Raw genomic sequence first — 6,712 nt, forward strand, 5'->3', positions numbered from 1 at the left:
ATAGCTATATATATATATATATATATATATATATATATATATATATATATGGAATACTGCATTTTATTTATTTTGGATTTTTAAATTGCATCAAACATGGTGTAGGGCAGACTTGGTACATGATTAAAATTATTACTTGGGGAGCGCTTGGATGGCTCAGTGGGTTAAGGCCTCTGCCTTCGGTTCAGGTCATGATCCCAGGGTCCTGGGATCGAGTCCTGCGTCGGGCTCTCTGTTCAGCAGGGAGCCTGCTTCCTCCTTTCTCTCTCGGACTGTCAAATAAATAAATAAAATCTTTAAAAGAAAAATAAATAAATAAAATTATTACTTGGTTAGTAATCTCAATTTAATCTAGCCTATAACTTCTGAAAAAAAGTTATTTGGATAATAATAATAATACTGGAACTAAAATGTACTGCCCAAAAAGAAGACAGCCTCTGTGTCTGAAAAGAAATCTTTCCAGAAACACCAACAGCAATCTTTACAACTGTAGAAAGACTCTCATATGGAAGATAATATAGGCCTATTACCTATTGCTAGGGAGCACAACTTGGAAAGACTCCCAGAGATCTTAAGGAAGTATTTGGGACAATAAGAATTGAAGTGAATTCTTACCCCTGATGATTTTGAAGATGAGAATAAATATAGATTTCACATTTGCTTTGGCTATACAGTTATGCTAGGTAACATCTAACATTTTGTTACCTCATAACATTCTACAATTTTAATGATGAAACAAGATGTATTTCTTCACTGCCGTTTCCATCAAGGATTGTATAAGGAGAAGCTATAACTCTTTGACTCTAAGCTTTAAGGGAAAACTAAAGAAGCACAATATATATCCAGTGCCTAGATGTCAGGCACCTGAAAATTTGCTTTCAAATGTAAGATCTTACTCGTTTCTTACATAATCTTTTACAGTGTTGTTATGGTATCCCATTTTACATCTAAATAAACTGAGGCTTAGCAAGGCTTGTGTTAGCTGTCCAAAGTATCCTATTTAGTAAGTTGAACTGCTGAGTCATCTTATTTAAAAACCCATACATTTATTAATCAGAACAGGTGGGAGGTTGGGGGAACCAGGTGGTGGGTATTAGAGAGGGCATGGATTGCATGGAGCACTGGGTGTGGTGCAAAAATAATGAATACTGTTATGCTGAAAATAAATTTTTAAAAAAATGAAAAAAAAAAAAAGAACAACTGTATTTCTCTTCCATTCTGGTTGTATTCTTAATGGTTGGGAGCATAAAGTAATTCTTGTCTCCCACAGATTTTATCTGAACTTATAAACCTGAGTTTCCCAGATACAACAAAAATGTGACAACCTAATTTTAGGGCAACAACAAAATTAAATGCAGAATGATGCTTGACTGGACCCTTTCACTTTAGAATTGATGTTCCTGGAACTAACAACTGGTTTGGTACTGTAGGGATTCACTTAGGTTATTGTTTTGATTTAAGTTATTGCATTTATGGACCTAAATTTTAGCTTGCTTGTTAGAATCCGTTGCAGGGACTATAAGGTTAAATCCCTAATGCATCATTGTTCTCAATTTGTAAGGAGAAAATATTTTGGTTATTTCACAATGCATATATCTCTACACCCCAGGTCAATCATTATACCTGTTTTCTGCTGGGTACCTGGTGATATATTTGCATATTGAAGACACCAGGGACATGGAACAGTTGGGCTGTAAATCTCAAGTTCTGTTTGTCAACTATCCTCAAACTTCAGGAGTAACTTGCACTCAATTTCTAAATTGTCTCTCCAGCTTTATTTTTATTTGTACTTCTGTTTCCAACTAAACATAAAGTAACCTAAGGTACTAATGCTTGGTGACTAAAGGTTTAGAATTTACAGTCAGACTGCTTGGATACAGATCCGGCATTTATGCTTTTAATCCCTCTGAGTTTTGGTCCTCTCAAGTGCAAAAGAAGGATAATGACCCCTCCCTCAAAGAGTAAGTAAATTAGTGCCGAATAGGGAGATCCTTGCACTTGGTTATAACCAATAAAGACTATATGGTGGTGCCTGGGTGGCTCAGTGGGTTAAGCCACTGCCTTCGGCTCAGGTCATGATCCCAGGGTCCTGGGATCCAGCCCCGCATCGGGCTCTCTGCTCAGCAGGGAGCCTGCTTCCTCCTCTCTCTCTGCCTGTCTCTCTGCCTGCTTGTCATCTCTCTCTGTCAAATAAATAAATAAAATCTTTAGAAAAAATAAATAAATAAATAAATAAATACTATATATTATTTTTATTTAATTATTATTATTCAAAGTGAGATATGGTTACATATGTCAGACCATGTGTTTTCTTTTCCTTGAAATAAAAATAGGCTTTTCTTTGTTTGTTTCTTCTCTTCTCACTTCCTTTCCTCCAATCCTTTGTTCCTTTCTTCCTCTTCCTCTTTCTTCCCTTCCTTCCTTCCTTCCTTTCTTCTTCGTTTTCTTTTATGAGTATTGGGTTTAGGGTGAATCCACTGATGAGACAAGCCCACACCTATATTTCCATCATCTCCAACTTAGCAGTCTAGCTGTTAACACTGTTACTCTTCGATTTTGTGAGATATCAGAGGATTTCAGGGGAAATACAGAATGTTTTCCTACTTACCACGTGCAGAAGCAGGAGTCTCACCTCAATTGAACTGTTGTGAGCTATTCCCAATTGTTAAGCCACAGTAACATCCATCTATTAAGAAGGCAACTATATTGGGATCAGGGGAGGGCCAGGATAAAACATGATCTGCACCTCAGCATCTGTTTTCTAATTAGGATGGCTCAGTGGCAATTTTCATCCAATAACTTAGTTAAATTTCATTCCTAAAGTATAAATATCCTCCGAAGGCACATGGGTGAAGTTAAATCAATAACTGCATTATTGTAAATTACTTCATAATTATATATTGATAAACAGAATAAGGTTATATGATATCCATTTTCCATATCACTTCATACCTCAGACAACTTCGTAGAAAATTGCATTTTTATGTTGTTTTCAAACAGCTTTGTTTTGTGTAAAATGCATCTCATCTCATTCTAAAGCAATAGAATTTCAGCACAGCCCTCCTTGTTTTGTTTAGCTTCTCAAACCATATAAACCCAATGTATCAGAATTAAATGTTCTCAGAGAATTCAGTGTGAAAAAAATATTTAAGGACTTATAAGAAAAAAATCTATATTCTGTTCTGTTTTAATGCTTGTCTAGAGAATACTGGGAGACTGTAAGATGCCAAGGTATTTCAAGTTAACCTGCTTCCCATCTTTCCCATAACCCTGACTGACCATCATCAAATGTTCTCTTTATCTACTGATCTCCCTTCTATCTGGGGTCTCTTTCTTCCATGCACTACTTGTCATATACTTAATTTATGTTGACTGTGTTCCCTAGAACATCCCTAATTGTCTGATTTAAAATACTGTGTCCTGGGTGGGGTGAGAACTGAGCAGCTATGCTGTGTGGCTGGGTAGTGCTAAGGGTTGGGGTCTGGTGGGCTGAATAAAATCTTGACCAGGCAGATGGCTTCTAGGTTGCTGGGAGTGGGGGCCTCCATGTGCCAGAGGACTCTCCAGCACCAAGAACGACTGGAGGAGAATGAGGTCGGCCATCTGGAGATCTTCAGTGTGACTTTGGGCTCCCTATACAGCCATTTCTAGGGGAGGTTGTCCCTTGAGAGCAGTTAGCTTCAATCTCTGGGCAAGGGCCCCCTAGAAATTCCTGGAAACACCAGAATCATAGCCTCCAGGCTGTGACTTCTTCAGCTAAGAATGTGTTGGCTGGCATGTCCCAGAGAATCCAGAAGTCCTGCCAAAGTGGCACCAAGTGGCTAGTGGTAAGCCAAGTGAGAGCAGGAGGAGGAGGAAAAGGGCACAGAAGGGTAATAGATCCCCATTCACAGACTGAGCCAGAAGAGTACCCAGCTGTCTGGAGCTGCCCCTGCCGACTCAAACCTGGACCAGTGGATGAGGGAGTATCACCAACTCTGTCCACATGGGCTCCTGTGCATACCCACTGCAACCTCCCTCCAGGAGGGAGACTGGCTTCCGGAACCCTTAATCCTTCACAAAGTCCCTCTGCTCTCCCAGTGAGTATGATGGTGCCTAGACCCGGTTGGAACTGGAATTCAACATCAGCAGAAGCTGTCACAAGAACTGTCAGAGGCCATTGTGACTGAAGACTTAGGGACATGACTGTTTCTTTCATTTGTGACTGAGGAAAGTAACTTTAGGTAATATCCTCCTCCCAACCCTTTTCTGGGGTTCTTCTCCCTCTTCTTCATGCATGAACATGTGCAAGAAAGGAGTCTTTTCCAGAAAACCTCACAGAGCTGATGGACCAAGCAGAGTGGAAAGTGTGCAAGTCTCATCTGCCTGGACCTCACTGACCCCATTATTAACTGAGGGTACCAGGCACGCAATAGCTGGAGCCACCTTCCAGCTCCACATTTTGGAGGGGAGATTATAGTATCCCTCACTTCCTCTGCTTTGAGCACAGTGAGGGGCCAGAAGGGACCTCTGCATTGTAGGACACAAGCCACATCTGACCACCATGTCATCACATCAGATCTGTGCATCCCCATGAGTTCCCGAAGAAGCCCCAGGAATTGGCAGTGCCCTTGGACCACTGCTAACAAGGGTCCAGGTGGACACTGCTCAGAGGCGCTACTCTCTTACGCCAGTCACATCTGGTCCTGCCAGTGACCAGCCGACCTAGCCTGAGAGTGACTTAGGAATTCATCCCACACTTCAGCCTTGTTGCTGTCACATTTGCAGCATGAAGCACCGGCACAAGAGTGTATTGGGGAACTCTGAGTTATGTACCCAAGAGTGGGATATTTCAGGAATCATTCCCTATGTTGCTAGTGCCTAGGCTCTAGGCAAGAGCTCCTGTCCCTTCTTCCCCAACCAGAACTCCACAAGATGAGATAGGAGAGATTTCTGGGCCCTAAGATACTGGGCCCACTGGTACCGATTTATACTCAGCACAGGGCACAAGGGTGTGCAAGGAAGGCTAGCACTATTGAGTAGTGATTTCTGCCCTCAGTGACCTATTTAAGAAATCTGCTTTGTCATTTTATTAGAAAGAAACCAGAATGTGACTTCCCTAGATAACACTGTTGTTTCATAATAAAGATTCTTCTTCCATAAAAATGAAACGAAATAAAATAAAAAGAATAAAATAAAATATTCTGTCCTATTTTCAGTAAGTGTGGCCCAATTTTTAGTTGAGAAAACATGGTGACTGTACATAGACCTACTGATTAATGTATCACTTGTCTCTTAACCAGAGCTCATGTTCATGGCTTGGGTATGTCCTTGGTATGACATTGTTCTATGCTGACTTTGTTCGTCTCTGCAAAAAAGACACTGGGAGAATGTACGCGTAAGAAAAGAGCGTGTAAAGGTTTGGGTGCAGTCAAACTTGCTCTAGAATCCATTTTCATCAGCTTCTAGATTTCTTTTCCTAGCCAAGTCATTTAACCTCTTCCTATATAACATAGAGACAACACTCCTACCTCTCACCAAAATAGCATTTAAATGAGATTATGTACTTATGACTAGGCTTGGTCCTTAACACTTAGTGAGTACTCAATATATGGTAGGGATTATTATAACAATATCATTACAAGTTCGTTATGTAAATGCAACAATCTTTCTGTTCACTATCTTACTGTCTATCTCACAAGGTCTCCTCTTAAAGTACTGGTCATTATTTCTGTGAAAATAATTTATGGTTAGTGGTATTTTGTGTGATCTTAAAATTATCTCTCAACCATGTGTGACCATCCATTAGTTCCTTTCCCAAATTCACTGAGCCAGAAACTTCAAGGATGGATACATTTATACACCTTACACCAAAATTCTGAAGTGAAATCTGGTTAAGATTGACCAAGCCAAACATCAGAATAGGATTTGAAAGTTGTATCTATAGAAATTTTGCTTTCCTTCATAGTAATTTGCAGGGATCTTCAAGAAAAGTTGCAGTGTCAAGAAACCTGGATCATCATTGGCCCTGGGTAAGAAAATTTCTAAGCAGTAGAGAGAAAAAGATGGTGTTATGCAGGCACTGAATCCTCCACACATGTCATTTTCATTCAAGTGACATCTAGGAAGAATGAACAGTAAAAATAGTTCCTAAGTGTGTGTATCCTTCTGGTGGTAGAAGTGGGAGTTTTGCCTTGACGGGCAGGACCTCTAAAGCTCAGAAGCCCATTGCTATTTGTCCGACTTAGGCCCTCCTCTTTACCTTTCCTTGCGCCACCACCTGGGAGAATGACTTCCTCTATCCTAGCCCTCACTGGCTTAGAATGTTCCCATGGCATCACAGGATGACCCACGGCTTTCTTCTGAGTTTGCTTCATTGTAAAACATTACCCCATTGTGAACTGATGGTCAGCAGGTCATTCTTCTCACCCTGGGACCCAATTAAGGAGAAGTGGAAGAAGCAGAAGTGAGGATGAGGATGGTGTTTGGATTTCAGCCACCATTGATTTGGTAATCAGCTCTAGAACAAGGGATAGAATCTCTAGAACAACAGATAAAATCATGGTCTCTGTGTATTTGGTCCATTATATTTTTCCAGCTTCCTTTACAAAATGCTCTTCAGACTATACGTGAATGCATTTTCCGAAATCCAAATTGATATGCTGAATGATTCAGGACCCGTTGCCTCAAGCTATATCCAAGAAAAGGGAAAAGTTGTGCTCTATGAAGCAAT

At 40.3% G+C, this 6,712-nt stretch overlaps 1 pseudogene; it reads left to right on the forward strand.

Moving 5' to 3' along the window:
* The first annotated feature begins 3,513 nt into the window (after positions 1-3,513).
* LOC132018526 (protein PIMREG-like) lies at positions 3,514-4,185 on the forward strand (annotated as a pseudogene).
* The last annotated feature ends 2,527 nt before the right edge of the window (positions 4,186-6,712 follow it).

Source organism: Mustela nigripes, chromosome 5, assembly GCF_022355385.1.
Source record: "Mustela nigripes isolate SB6536 chromosome 5, MUSNIG.SB6536, whole genome shotgun sequence".
Taxonomy (NCBI): Eukaryota; Metazoa; Chordata; class Mammalia; order Carnivora; family Mustelidae; genus Mustela; species Mustela nigripes.